At 41.0% G+C, this 16349-nt stretch overlaps 1 pseudogene; it reads right to left on the bottom strand.

The window, feature by feature from the left end:
- Window positions 1–2723: 2723 nt before the first annotated feature.
- On the bottom strand, window positions 2724–3661 carry LOC112818729 (olfactory receptor 7A17-like; annotated as a pseudogene).
- Window positions 3662–16349: the final 12688 nt, after the last annotated feature.

The following is a 16349-nucleotide window of genomic DNA, read 5'->3' as shown; positions in this document are numbered from 1 at the left end:
AAACACAACTTAGAGATTCACTCCTGACCACAGACCCCTGAGGAGCCGTCAGAGATCAGAAATGCTTCTGAGAATATAATGCCATTTGAGTGTAAAGACATAATTGATGAGGAGAACAAAGGCAAGAGAAATGTAGGTAAAAGTCAATCTCCTTACAATCTGCAGCCCCTGTTGAATCCCTCAGACATTCAGAGCATGACACCACCCGAGGAACTCAGGGCTGCCTTAATGTTGATGTTTCATTAGATACTGACAGCAACCTCATCTTGACAATAGCCAGCCCTCTAAGGTCCTGTAAACCTCATGTTCAGCGCACAGAATTTCCTCAGAAACTTACATTTTCTCTACCCCCCTCCCTCCGCAAGAATCAGCCACTCTTCACAATCCCAGGGAAGCTCTTTCTGCCCCCAGGTCCTGTCTCTGTGCTATAATAAAAGCATATCTTTGCGCCAAAATTGTCTCAAGAATTATTTCTTGACCATTGCATTTGACCACCCCACATCAGTATAATATCCCATTTGACAAGGACAACCTGTTAAACAGCAGAAGCTGACACAATAATCTCACAAACAGACATGAGACAATTAGAACACGTGCTGCTTTTTATTTGTGGTCTATGATCTGATATTAAGGAGAGCAGTCATGATCTTTCTGTTATTCAAGTTTATTTCTGATGACGTTAGGACCAGCTGACTCTATGTGGGCTTCCTTCTGGGTCACTGGGACAGTTTGAAGGACATGCATATTGGTGCAGAAGAAATGGTGATCCTGAACCACATGACCAGCAGGACATTCAGCTTATCTGTGAAGCATCCTCTGGTCATGCAGGTGGGAGAGATTTCTGAGGAGGAAGAAGGTACAAAATGAATGATGTTGATACTATTCATTCACTATCCCTTAGCATTTGTGACAAATATTAGGAAAAGGGAATTATTTTGTGTAACAATAGAAAGAGCCATATTAGCAGGTAGCATTGGATGTTTTCTAGTAGAAATAGGGAGATAATGGGTGATAAAACATAGAAAACTCTAACCAACACTTCACCTCAGTGAATAAACCTCCTCAGTTGTGGACATCAATCTTTCATGCTCCAATAAATAGATGCACAGCATGAGCTGTGATGTAAAAAAAAGAAAAAAAAAAAGAAAGAAAAATATTTTGCCTAGTAACAAAATGAGTGTTTTGAAATTTTGCTTCATCATACTTATGGTCATCCTGACACTAAGAAAATATAAGGTCAATTTATTTATTCTAATTTGTCTTTCTATGTAGACTGTACTGGAAGAGATATTCTTGCTAATCAGTGTTTGCCTGTGGCTATGGTAGGAATTCTGTATATTGAGCTGAATTACAGTAACAATAGCATAAGATGAAAATTGAGAGGGAGGCAAACCAAAAGAGACGCTGACTCTAGGAAACAAACTGAGGGGTGCTGGAGGGGAGGTGGATGGGGTAATGGAGTAACTGGGTGATGGGCATTAAGGAGGGCACTGGATGGGATGAGCACTGGGTGTTATATACAACTGATGAATAAGTAAATTCTACCTCTGGGGAAAAAAAGGAGGATACTGGTTAGGAAACACAGGAGCATGTTTGTAGAGTAAGTACCTGAAATTAAGCTTTTGATTTCTTAGGTATGCAATTCAAGGACAACCATGTTGAATAAACACAATTGTGGAACACTATTACCAGATAAGCCCTCAGGCTGCCCCCAGCCATGAAATACCTCTTCAGAAAGCCCTGGTAGCCTCATACTGACACATGAGTGACCCTGCTTTTCCCCATTCAGCACCCAAATTCTAATCATATAAGATTCTCTAATAAAGCATGAACCCGCAAACCCCTATATACTCTGGTCATGAACCTTAATAAAGACAAATCCCTTAGTGATGCTCTCTCTTTCTCCCTGTCAATGCCTTTCTCCTCCTCTGAGACCTCCCCAAATAGCCTTTGGTTTTTCCATGTGCCCTCCAGCACCTGTGAGGAATAAACCTTGGTTTTTTAGAGTTCTTTGATGGATGTTGCTGAGGTGTGTGTTACAGTCACAATAAGAACCAAGGGGCTGGTGCAGCCACAGCAGAAACTCTGGTCAGGGAAGCATTTATGGGAATGTTTACAAGCACAGGGGTGCAGGGGAATGTCTGGGCTTTCCTAGCCTAAGCATCCCTGTCAGTAGCCCGAGACTTAAACAGAACAATGTTAGAGACCACATTTTCAGGAAGAAGAGTAAGGGTATATGTGTAAAAAGACTAACAGACTCAGGGTGAGAACTGTGGTTTTGTATTCTCCTCCACAATAAGGTTATATGAAGGGCTTAGTGGCCAAGGTAGTATCTTCCATATGAAGAATACAACCCATGATTATTCTTTGGGGAAATCTAGGGAACATTTACTTGAAATGAAATTAGTTTGAAGAAATCCAACTTGCCCCTTGTAAGATACAGAAATTTCCAGGCATTTGTGATTCAAGGTTGGGGAAATCATTAGGAATATATGAAGGTAGACAAAGTGAAACCTGTCTGTGTATCAGACAGAATAGAAGGTTAATAAAGTGAGTTACTTAAATGTATGGAAAAGTTGAATTCAAACTAATGGAAATTCCAGGAAGTAAATAGAAGGAGTCGATTCTACCTCCATAGTCTGATCAAAGAATGGCAGTTCCTGACTCTGAGGCTCTGAGCCCTGCAATCATGGGCAATTCTTCAACCCCGAGACTACTGACCCTTAAATTACTGGAATCCCAACAATTCTTTTCAGAGCCCTCTTTATGTCTCTGTTCCTCAGGCTGTAGATGAAGGGGTTCAGCATGGGCATGACCACCGTGTACATCACCGAGGCTACTGCACCTGAGTGGGAGCTCTGGGGAGCAGGAGAGCTAAGGTACACTCCTAAGCCTGTACAATAAAATGAGGAGACCATGGAGAGGTGAGATGCACAGGTGGAAAAAGCTTTATACTTGCCCTGAATTGATGATATCTGACATATGGAGGAAACAATCTTAAAGTAAGAGTAAAGGATCCCAGGCAGGGGAGCAAGACCCAGCAGCACAGTTGCAAAATACATCACCATGTTGTTAAGAAACATGTCAGAACAGGCCTGCCCAACCACCTGATTGAGTTCACAGAAATAGTGGGGAATTTCTACCTCTGTACAGAAGGACAGCCGCAACACCATTAAGCTCTGTAACAAGGAATTCAGGACACTGATGACCCAGGACACCAGAACCAGCAGTCCACCAAGCCAGGGGTTCATGATGACCGTGTAGTGCAGGGGTGACAGATGGCCACGAAGCGGTCATAGGCCATCACAGCCAGGAGAAAATCATCCCAACCTCCAAAGAGTATGAAAAAGTACATCTGTGTGATGCAGCCGGCATAGGTGATGACTTGGCTCTGAGTCTGGATGTTCCACAGCATCTTGGGGACGGTGGTGGAGGTGAAACAGATGTCTGCAAATGACAGGTTGGCGAGGAAGAAGTACATGGGGGTGTGGAGGTGGGAGTCTGAGCTGACGGCCAGGATGATGAGCAGGTTCCCCAGCACAGTGATCAGGTACATGGAGAGGAAAAGCCCAAATATGAGGGGCTGCAGTTCTGGGTCCTCTGATAATCCCAGAAGAAGAAACTCTGAAATTTGTGTATCATTGTCTGATTCCATGTGGTGGTGGTGCCTACAGGGGAAGAAAAAAAATAAGATAATAATTTTCAAGCAAATGGGCTTCATTTATGTACTTTATTCATTTTTTTATTTTTTAAGTTTTTATTTAAATTCCAGTTAGTTAACCTCCAGTTTAATATTCATTTCGTGTGTACAGTATGGTGATTCAGTACTCCATACAACACGTGGTGATCATCACATGTCCCCTCCCCAATTTCTGTCACCTATTTCCTCCATCCTCCCACCACATCCCCTCTGGTAACCATCAGTGTGTTGTCTGTAGTTAAGAGTCTATTTCTTGGTTTGTCTCTCTCTCTTTTTTTTCTCCCCCATTGCTCATTTGTTTAGTTTCTTAAATTCCACATATGAGTGAAATCATATGGTATTTGTTTTTCTCTGACTTATTTCCCTTAGCATAATACTCTCTAGTTCCACTGTGTCATTGCAAATGGCAAGATTTCATTTTGTTTCATGAATGAGAAATACTCCATTGTACTATATATACCACATCCTCTTTATTCATTCATCTATTGATGGACACTTGAGCTGTTTCCATAGTTTGGTTATTGTGAATAATGCTGCTAAAAACATTAAGGTGCATATATCTCTTTGAATTAATATTTCTGTATTCTTTTGGTAAATATCTAATAGCGCAATTGCTGGGTCTAGGTCAATTCTATTTTTAACTTTAAAAAAAGTTTATTTATTTGAGAGAGAGAGAGAACTCACACACAAGGAGGGGGAGGGGTGGAGGGAGAGTGATTAGCAGGATCCCCGCTGGGCAAGGAGCCTGATGTGGGACTGGATCCCAGGATCCTGAGCCAAAGGCAGATGCTTAACTGACTGAGCCACCCAGGCATCCCTATTTTTTTCACTTTGTGAGGAATCTACAACGTTTTGCAGAGTGGCTCCACCAGTTTGCATTCCCCCTGAGTAAGGAAAGGGACAAGGTATAGGCAGGGAAGGTAGGAGGCTCCTGAATGCCCTGACTAGGCTCCTGCAGAGCTAATTAACCAGGCTCACAGAAATCCCAGATGCAGAGAAATGTTATAGACAAGATATTAACCAGGGAGAAGGGAAGTAAGAAATCCACCTTGTTTGTCCCAAATATAGATGAGATATTCACATGATAGCTACAAATTCACCTTGTTTGTATTAAATGTTATAGATGAGATATTTACCAAATTCCCTGGTCAATTTTCGATAAAAAAGACTGACCGTGGCGCAGGCGGAGCAAGATGGCAGAGGAGTAAGAGACCTAGATTTCGTCTGGTCTCAGGAATTCAGCTGAATAGGGATCAAACCATTCTGAACACCTACGAACTCAACAGGAGATCGAAGAGGAGAGTAGCAACAACTCTCTGAACAGAGAAGCGACCACTTACTGGAAGGTAGGAGGTGCGGAGAAGTGAATCTGAGGGGATATTCCGGAGGATAGACGGCGGGGGAGGGGCCTCCGCCGGCCGCTTCTGGCAAGTGATAGAGTCACGGAGCACAAAATCGGAACTGTTATAAGTCGGCTCCGCTGAGGGACGTCGCTCCAGTGGCTAAGCAGGGGGTGGAATCTTCCCGGGACAGTGTGGTCTCAGGACCCTTGAGGTCACAGAAAGACCGGGGGAGCCTGAGTGTGCCAGAGCTCCCAGGTGTCGGAGCGGAGAAGCTGGCTGCAGAGATGGAGCCGAGGCGCGGGCTCTCAGCTTGGGCTTGCCATAAAGTGTGATCCGCGGCCCAGTCGGGCCACTGCTCCTGCAGCAGGGACCCAACAAGCGGCAGATCCGGGGAGACTCCCCTTCCTTACCGGGGAAGAGCGGCATGGGAGCGCACTGCAGGGATTTACTGGGTTTGGAGACTCCACACAGTGTCGGGTGCCAGAGATAGAAATCCTCGGTCACAGGCCGGGTAAGCACGGAGTGCGGCCGGAGACCAGGGACAATGGAATGACTGCTTTTCTCTGGGGTCGCACTGAGGAGCGGGGCCCCAAGTTCTCAGCTCCTCTGGGTGGAGATTGGGAGGCCACCATTTTGGCCATGGTCCTCCAAGGCTGTACGGAGAGCTTGCAGGGAACAAAAGCTCGTGAGAGCAAACCCGAGGAGCTTGCTTAGCCCGAACCGACAAGGGTGGGGCAATTCAGCCTCCGGCAAAGACATTTGGAAACCACAGCAACAGGCCCCTCCCCCAGAAGATCAGCACGAACAACCAGCAAGCCAAGACCAAGTTTACCGATCAAGGAGAACGGGAGAACTCCAGCGCTAGGGGAATACTGCACATAGAATTCATGGTTTTTTTTTACCATGATTCAGTAGTTCATCAAAGTTAATTTTTGTTAACTGTTTTTTTTTTTGTTTTGTTTTTCCCTTTTTCAACCAACATCTTATCAATCTCTTTTTTTAAAAAAAAGAAAAACATTTTTATTTTTCATTTTTAGAGTCATATTTTATCCCTTCATAGTAGTTACCCTTATTTTTGGCATATATATATAAGTTGTTCTCTCTTTAAAATTTTGAGAAACAGTTTCTTCTAACAGATCAAAATATATCCTAAATCACTAGTGTATGGTTCTGTTCTAGTCTCCTGCCTGATCACATTCTCTCCCCCTTTTTTTTTTAAATCTTCTTTCTTTTTTCAAACAACTTCTTAACTTATCAAGCCCTTTTATAAAATTTTTTATAATTTTCATCCTTACAGTCATCTTCTATCCCTTCATTGTATCAACCCTTATTTTGTACATATATGTCTTTCTTCCTTTAAAATTTTAGGAGGCACTTTTTTCTAACAGACCAAAATATGCCCAAAATCTAGTGTGTGGCACTGATCTATGCACTAGCCTGATCATATTTGTTCACATTCTGCTTTTTTTGTATTGTTCTGTTTTTTTTATCTTTTTTATCTTTTTTTCTCTTTCTTTTTTCTTTCTTTCCCTTTCTTTTTCCCTGGTTTCAGGTCTTTTCTGATTTATATACAATATAATTGCTGGGGACGTTGTAAACCTGTTAGCATTTTGTTCTCACATTCATCTATTCTCCTCTGGACAAAATCACAAGACGAAAAAAATCACCTCAGAAAAAAGAACAAGAGGGAGTACCGTCAGCCAGGCACCTACTCAATAAGGACATTAGTACGATGTCAGACCTAGAGTTCAGAATCATGACTTTAAAGATACTAGCTGGGCTTGAAAAAAGCGTGGAAGGTATTAGAGAAACTCTTTCTGGAGAAATAAAAGAACTAAAATCTAACCAAGTTGAAATCCAAAAGCCTATTGATGAGGTGAAATAAAAAATGGGGGTACTAACTGCTAGGATAAATGAGGCAGAAGAGAGAATCAGCAATATAGAAGACCAAATGATGGAAAACAAAGAGGCTGAGAAAAAGAGGGAGAAACAACTACAGGATCACGAGGACAGAATTCGAGAGATAAGCGAAACGAGAAGACAAAACAACATTAGAATAATTGGGATCCCAGAAGAAGAAGAAAGAGAGAGAGGGGCAGAAGGTATATTGGAGCAAATAATAGCAGAGAACTTCCCCAATGTGAGGAAGGAAACAGGCATCAAAATCCAGGAGGCACAGAGAACCCCTCTCAAAATCAATAATAATAGGTCAACACCCCGACATCTAATAGTAAAACTTACGAGTCTCAGAGACAAAGAGAAAATCCTGAAAGCAGCTCGGGAGAAGAGATATGTAACCTACAATGGTAGAAACATTAGATTGTCAACAGGCTTATCCACAGAGACCTGGCAGGCCAGAAAGGACTGGCAAGATATCTTCAGAGCACTAAATGAGAAAAATATGCACCCAAGAATACTATATCCAGCTAGGCTGTCATTGAAAATAGAAGGAGAGATAAAAAGCTTCCAGAACAAACAAAAACTAAAGGAATTTGCAAACACGAAACCAGCCCTACAAGAAATATTGAAAGGGGTCCTCTAAGCAAAGAGAGAGCCTAAAAGCAGCAAAGATCAGAAAGGAACACAGACAACATACATTAACAGTCACCTTATGGGCAATACAATGGCACTAAATTCATACATTTCAATAGTTACCCTGAATGTAAATGGGCTCAATGCCCCAATCAAAAGACACAGGCTATCAGATTGGATTCAAAAACAAGACCCATCCATATGCTGTCTGCAAGAGACTCATTTTAGACCCAAAGACACCGCCAGATTGAAAGTGAGGGGGTGGAAATCCATTTACCATGCTAATGGATGCTAAAAGAAGCTGGGGTGGCGATCCTTATATCAGACAAACTAGATTTTAAAACAAAGACTGTAATAAGAAATGAGGAAGGACACTCTATCCTACTTAAAGGGTCTATCCAACAAGAAGATCTAACAATTGTAAATATCTATGCCCTGAACATGGGAGCAGCCAATTATATGAGGCAATTAATAACAAAAGCAAAGAAACACATTGACAACAATACAATAATAGTGGGGGAATTTAACACCCCCCTGACTGAAATGGACAGATCATCTAAGCAAAGATCAACAAGAAAATAAAGTCTTTAAATGACACAGTGGACCAAATGGACTTCACAGACATATTCAGAACATTCCATCCCAAAGCAACGGAATACACATTCTTCTCTAGTGCCCATGGAACATTCTCCAGAATTGATCACATCCTAGGTCACAAATCAGGTCGCAACCGGTACCAAAAGATTGGGATCATTCCCTGCATATTTTCAGACCACAATGCTTTGAAACTAGAACTCAATCACAAGAGGAACGTTGAAAAGAACTCAAATACATGGAGGCTAAAGAGCATCCTACTAAAGAATGAATGGGTCCACCAGGAAATAAAAGAAGAATTTAAAAAAATCATGGAAACCAATGAAAATGAAAACACAACTGTCCAAAATCTTTGGGATACAGCAAAGGCAGTCCTGAGAGGAAAGTATATAGCAATACAAGCCTTTCTCAAGAAACAAGAAAGGTCTCAAATACACAACCTAACCCTACACCTAAAGGAGCTGGAGAAAGAACAGCAAATGAAGCCTAAACCCAGCAGGACAAGAGAAATCATAAAGATCAGAGCAGAAATCAATGAACTAGAAACCAAAAGAACAGTAGAACAGATCAACGAAACTAGGAGCTGGTGCTTTGAAAGAATTAACAAGATTGATAAACCCCTGGCCAGACTGATCAAAAAGAAAAGAGAAAGGACCCAAATCAACAAAATCATGAATGAAAGAGGAGAGATCACAACCAACACCAAAGAAATACAAACAATTATAAGAACATATTATGAGCAACTCTATGCCAGCAAATGAGATAACCTGGAAGAAATGGGTGCAATCCTAGAGATGTATCAGCTACCAAAACTGAACCAGGAAGAAATAGAAAACCTGAACAGACCTATAACCACTAAGGAAATTGAAGCAGTCATCAGAAATCTCCCAAGAAACAAAAGCCCAGGGCCAGATGCCTTCCCAGGGGAACTCTATCAGACATTTCAAGAAGAAATAATACCTATTCTCCTGAAACTGTTCCAAAAAATAGAAATGGAAGGAAAACTTCCAAATTCATTTTATGAGGCCACCATTACCTTGATCCCAAAACCAGACAAAGATCCCATGAAAAGGAGAATTACAGACCAATATCCTTGATGAACATGGATGCAAAAATTCTCACCAAAATACTAGCCAATAGGATCCAACAGTACATTAAAAGGATTATTCACCACGACCAAGTGGGATTTATCCCTGGGCTGCAAGGCTGGTTAAAATCCGCAAATCAATCAATGTGATATAATACATTAACAAAAGAAAGAACAAGAATGATATGATCCACTCAATAGATGCAGAAAAAGCATTTGACAAAGTAGAGCATACTTTCTTGATCAAAACTCTTCAGAGTATAGGGATAGAGGGTACATACCTCAATATCATAAAAGCCACCTACGAAAAACCTACAGCGAATATCATTCTCAATGGGGAAAAGCTGAGAGCTTTTCCCCTAAGGTCAGAAGAGCGGCAGGGATGTCCACTCTCACCACAGCTATTCAACATAGTATTAGAAGTCCTAGCCACAGCAATCAGACAAGAAAAAGAAATCAAAGGCATCCAAATCGGCAAAGAGGAAGTCAAACTCTCACTCTTTGCAGGTGATATGATACTTTATGTGGAAAACCCAAAAGACTCCACCCCAAAACTGCTAGAACTCATTCAGGAATTCGGTCAAGTAGCAGGCTATAAAATCAATGAACAGAAATCAGTGGCATTCCTATACACCAACAACAAGACAGAAGAGAGAAAAATCAAGGAGTCGATCCCATTCACAATTGCACCCAAAACCATAAGATAACTAGGAATAAATTTAACCAAAGAGGCAAAGGATCTGTACTCAGAAAACTATAAAATACTCAGGAAAGAAATGAAGAAGACACAAAGAATTGGAAAAAACTTCCATGCTCATGGATTGGGAGAACCAACATTGTGAAGATATCAATGCTACCTAGAGCAATCTACATATTCAGTGCAATCCCCATCAAAATACCATCCACTTTTTCAAAGAAATGGAACAAATAATCCTAAAATTTGCATGGAACCGGAAGAGACCCCGAATAGCCAGAGGAATATTGAAAAAGAAAAGCAAAGCTGGCGGCATCACAATTCCGGACTTCCGGCTCTATGACAAAGCTGTCATCATCAAGACAGTAGGGTCCTGGCACAAGAACAGACACATAGATCAATGGAACAGAATAGAGAGCCCAGAAATGGACCCTGAACTCTATGGTCAACTCATTTTGACAAAGCAGGAAAGGATGTCCAATGGCAAAAAGACAGTCTCTTCAACAAATGGTGTTGTGAAAATTGGACAGCCACATGCAGAAGAATGAAACTGGACCATTTCCTTACACCACACACAAAAATAGACTCCAAATGGTTGAAAGACCTAACGTGAGACAGGAGTCCATCAAAATCCTAAAGGAGAACACAGGTAGCAACCTCTTCGACCTCAGCCGCAGCAAATTCTTCCTAGAAACATCACCAAAGGCACGGGAAGGCACGGCAAAAATGAACTATTGGGATTTCATCAAGATAAAAAGCTTTTGAACAGCAAAAAAACAGTCCACAAAACCAAATACAACTGACAGAATGGGAGAAAATATTTGCAAATGACAGATCAGATAAAGGGCTAGTATCCAAAATCTATAAAGAACTTATCCAACTCAACACCCAAAGAACAAATAATCCAATCAAGAAATGGGCAGAAGACATGAACGGACGTTTTTCCAAAGAAGACATCCAAATGGCCAACAGACACATGAAAAAGTGCTCAACATCGCTCGGCATCAGGGAAATCCAAATCAAAACCTCGATGAGATACCACCTCACACCCGTCAGAATGGTTAAAATTAACAAGTCAGGGAACGACAGATGTTGGCGGGGATGTGGAGAAAGGGGAACCCTCCTCCACTGTTGGTGGGAATGCAAGCTGGTGCAACCCCTTTGGAGAACAGTATGGAGGTTCCTCAAACGGTTGAAATTAGAGCTACCAACGATCCAGCAATTGCACTACTGGGTATTTACCCCAAAGATACAAATGTAGGGACCCGAAGGGGTACGTGCACTCCAATGTTTATAACAGCAATGTCCACAATAGCCAAACTGTGGAAAGAGCCAAGATGTGCATCGACAGATGAATGCATAAAGAAGAGGTGGTATATATACACAATGGAATATTATGCAGCCATCAACATGAATGAGATCTTGCCATTTGCAACGACGTGGATGGAACTGGAGGGTGTTATGCTTAGTGAAATAAGTCAATCAGAGAAAGACATGTATCATATGACTTCACTGATAAGAGGAATTCTTAATCTCAGGAACAAACTGAGGTTTGCTGGAGTGGTCGGGGGTGGGAGGGATGGGGTGGCTGGGTGATAGACATTGGGGAGGGTACGTGCTACGGTGAGCGCTGTGAATTGTGTAAGACTGTTGAATCATAGATCTGTACTTCTGAAACAAATAACGCAACCTATTTTAAGAAAAAAGCAAAAGAAGAAGATAGCAGGAGAGGAAGAATGAAGGGGAGTAAGTCAGAGGGGGAGACGAACCAGGAGAGATGATGGACTCTGAAAAACAAACTGAGGTTTCTAGAGGGGAGGAGCATCGGGGGATGGGTTAGCCTGGTGACGGGTATTAAAGAGGGCACATTCTGCATGGAGCATTGGGTGTTATGAACAAACAATGAATCATGGAACATTACACCAAAACAAATGATGTAATATATGGTAATTAACATAACAATAAAAAATTAAAAAAAAAAAGACTGACCGTAAAAGCCTTTAGTGTCAACCCATTCCAGACTCCTCTCATTCTAGAGAGCTTTTTTCCATTTCCTTTCTGTTCTTAACTTCCCTTAATAAACTTTCACTTTACTTCATATTTTTGTGTCCATGAGATTCATTCTTTGACTCCATGAAACAAGAACCCTGCAACCTTGTAACAATACTGTCAGGGCAAAGGTTCCCCTTTCTCCACATCCTTACCAACTGTTGTTTCTTGTATGTTGATTTTAGCCATTCTGACAGCTGTGAGGTGAGAACAGCATTTTGGTTCTGATTTGGAGCAAATAGGCATTATTAACAGAGTGATATTGTACAATTTATATTCTGCTATCAAGAATAAGAAAGAGATACATACTTTTTGTATAGATCTGATCCCTCTTAAGGGAAGTTCCCGGATATCTCTGATTAGGAATTCCTGTCCATTCAGCCTTTTCCCTAAGAAGGATGTATTACAGTTTTAATGAGAAATGCCTTCCTGCCTTTGAGGAATATATGATGAGTACTGACATCTTCTAGACAAAGAGCATAAGGTGCTGAAAGAGAAACCTCCATACATCACTTTGGGTAAATACCTAGAAGTGCAATTGCTGGATCATGGGGTAGTTTTATTTTTAACTTTTTGAAGAATCTCTGTACTGTTTTCCAGAGTGGCTGCATCAGTTTTCATTCCCACCAACAATGCAAGATGGTTCCCCTTTCTCTGCATCCTTGACAAAACCTGTTGCTTTCTAGTTGTTAATTTTAGCCATTCTAACTGGTGTGAGGTGATATCTCATTGTGGTTTTGATGTGTATTTCCCTGATGATGAATGATGTTTGAATATATTTTCTTGTGTCTGTGAGCCATCTGGATATTTTCTTTGGAAAATATCTATTCACGTCTTCTGCCTTTTTCATAAATGGATTATGTGTTTTTAGGTGTTGAGTTTGATAAGTTCTTTATATATTTTGGATACTAACCCTTTATCAGATATATCACAGAATATCATATATTCTGTAGTTTGCACTGCTACATATTAACTCAAAGGACACAAAAATAGTAATTCGAAGGAGTATATGCACCCTGATGATAATAGCATTTTCAACATAGTCAAATATGGAGAGAGCCCAAATGTCCATTGAATGATGAATGGATAAAGAAGATGTGGCATATACATATACAATGGAATATCACTACACCATCAAATGTATGAAATCTTGCTTTTGCAATGATGTGGATGGAGCTAAAATGTACTATGCTAAGCGAAATAAGTCAGTCCAAGAAAGCCAAATACCATGTGATTTCATTCATATATATAAGAAACATGTGGAATATAAGAAACAAAACAAGTGAACACAGTGAAGGAAAAAAGAGAGGCAAACCAGGAAACAGACTCTTAAGTACAGAGAACATACTGAGGATTGCTGGAGGGGAGGTTGGTGGGCGATGAGTGAAATTGATGATGGGGATTAAGGAGGGTTCTTGAGATGAGCGTCCACTGTTGTATGGAAGTGCTGAATCACTAAATTATACACCTAAAACTAATATTACACTTTATATTAACTAACTAATATTTAAATAAAAACAGAGAAAAAATCCTTACAATCCAATGATGGAGAAGGAATATATATATATATATATATAAATTTTATACCATGTCAGATGGTGACAGGTGCTATGAAGGATAAAAAGTCATTATAAAAAGGAATGGAAAAAAAAAAAGGAATGGATGTGGAGGGTGCTTTGTTTTAAAGGAGTTCAGGAAGACCTGCAAAAAAGATGACATTTTAATAGAGGCTTCAACAAAAGACTAAGCAGGAAGCAGGAGGGTATCTGGGATAGGTGTGTGACCAGCAGGGAAAACAGAGCAAAGGCCCTGCAAAAGGCACTTACCTCAGATATGCAAATCTCAATATGAAGTCAGTTTGGTGAGGGAATGAGCGAGAGGGAGAGAGATGAGAGGTGGTGGCAAAGAATGTTGAAGAAGGAGTTGGCTTTCGTGCCACTGATGGAACTTGGACACACGGGGAGTCTTCCTTCACATGGTGTTCTTTATATTCTATTGATTTTTTTCCAAAGTATTCTTTAAATAGAGATAGATCCCTTCCTATTTCCGTCTGTTGCTTAACATTTTGGCATTTAAGGGTTCCATATTGGAACATATGAACTTGGGTACCTTTCCCTGAGGACTACTCATGCAGCCACACACACACGTGCACACACACAGGCACACACATAACCACAGACGTACAGTGAACTCTGGCCTCCTGGCACTGTGTTATTATCATGCTTTCCTCACCCCCAGCCACAATAATGTTGAAATAAATGGTACAAGGCAAGCTGTCAACATCGGATTACCGTTTCCCTGACGAATGTATAAATAGTACTTAAATTCTAGTTTGTAAGCCCCCCACGGACATGGAAACATGGGCTCCATTTTCATCCGATCACCTTGTGTCCTGTATTTAAAGAAACATAAAAAAGCAGTTCCAAAAACACAGAGAGGAAAGAAAGGGACATGAAGGGAAAAAGTGATCTAATAAGCTCAGGGGTCCCTGAGAGACTGATGAGCAGAAAGCTGCCCTGGTTCTGGCAGCATTCCAGCCCCAGTCCACATGCCCTTGCTGCCCAGAATAATTAACAAAGCAGGAAAAATAATGTATCTAAACAAGAAAGGAGTGGTATTTTTATGATGTCAAGACATTTTACTGATTGAATATCCCTCTAGAAAAAAGTGCAAAGGGAATAAACCTGCAAATTACCGCAGAAAATACACAGTGTAGGATAATAGAAGGGGATTTTTAAAGATGAAATAATAAAAGCATTTTCTGAATGCTTTAAAGCACTGGGTTTTATACGAAAACAATGAATTGTGGATCACTACATCAAAAACTAATGATGTATTGTATGGTGACTAACATAACATAATAAAATAAAATTTAAAAAAAATGCAAAACTTTTGGAATCAGAAAATCAGGTTTTGAATGTCAGATCTACCACATATATGCCGTTTGAACTTGGGAGAGACAACTAACCCATTTCAAATATGAATATCCTTACTCAAATAGTGGGGATAGAAGCATCCATCCTCCTAGGGTGGCAGACAGCGTTAGTCAATATAAGTAAAAAGCTTATAATATAGTTCCTTCCTGTGAGTGGATGAATGATTATCACAGGTGAAGAGATTTGACTGAGTTTTTTCTTCTATCTCACAAATACCTCCATCATTTCCATGCCTCTTGGTAATGAAGTATTACAAAGTAAAGCTAGTTAGCATACCCCTTTTTGAATATGAAGCACAATTTTTCGTGTAAATACTCACTGTGAGAGAAGATGCTGAGAAATGTATGTCTCAAGAACTGCTGTTGCAAGGGAATAGCTACCGGAATGGGCCTGGGGCTTTCTATAAATAAAGAACATGCTCAAAACCACCACATCTTAAAAAGTTCACTGCACATGCCTCCAAGCTAATACTCTGTTTTCCTACTCCCCTAAGCTGCAAAACTCAATATGTTCTCCTTTCACTGGAACCACTTTATGTCCCCCATTTCCTTCCTCTGTCGCATCCAACTGGACTTCCATTCCCACCATGTAACGTCAACAATGATGCCTGTATTGCTGGGTCCTATGGACACTTCTCTTTTGAACACACTACGTAAATTAATTATAAATGAGTCTACCTAGCCTCAGGTGACCTCAGATAAAAGTTATCAACTTCCATTCTCTCTGATCCTTTCCTGAAATACCTGTTGAGCTCTGAGACTACTCACCTGGGAGGGGTGTATTAGATGAAAGTCTCTGTGTGGAGGCCTGAATTTATCCCTAGATAGTTGATGATGGAGACTGAAGCTCTGTTCCCAGACAGGAGAGCAAGAAGGAGTGAAACATGGGTCCCCCAGCCAGATTTTGGAACACAAAACCATAATAACCATGTTCTGGCCAATTCAAGATTTGACATGCTGAAGTTCTGCTGAAGTTCTCTGGTAGAGGAGATATTTAAAGCTCTGTATATTGGGCGCCTGGGTGGCTCAGTCGTTAAGTGTCTGCCTTCGGCTCAGGTCATGATCCCAGGGTCCTGGGATCGAGCCCCACATCGGGCTCCCTGCTCAGCGGGAAGCCTGTTTCTCCCTCTTCCACTCCACCTGCTTGTGTTCCTGCTCTCGCTGTCTCTCTCTGTCAAATAAATAAAATCTTTAAAAAAAAAAAAGTTCTGTATATCTGCTCAATAAGCACTTTTCCCATTATTACTCCTACCTTGGCACGCTCCGTTCCCAGTAGGCCACTGGTCTGGACAGAAAGGAAATTTTTCCTGCTGAGACTCGGTTCCTGGGAGACCAGATTAGAAGTCAGGTGAATCCAGTTTTGTATTCCTCGTTCTCATGAACTTGCCTGTCTCCCAGAGGTCAAACCTCTTTGT

The sequence above is a fragment of the Callorhinus ursinus genome, unplaced genomic scaffold (assembly GCF_003265705.2).
Source record: "Callorhinus ursinus isolate GAN/ISIS: 27379988/994484 unplaced genomic scaffold, GSC_fseal_2.0 scaffold677, whole genome shotgun sequence".
NCBI lineage: Eukaryota > Metazoa > Chordata > Mammalia > Carnivora > Otariidae > Callorhinus > Callorhinus ursinus.
This window is presented reverse-complemented; position numbering and strand designations above follow the sequence as displayed.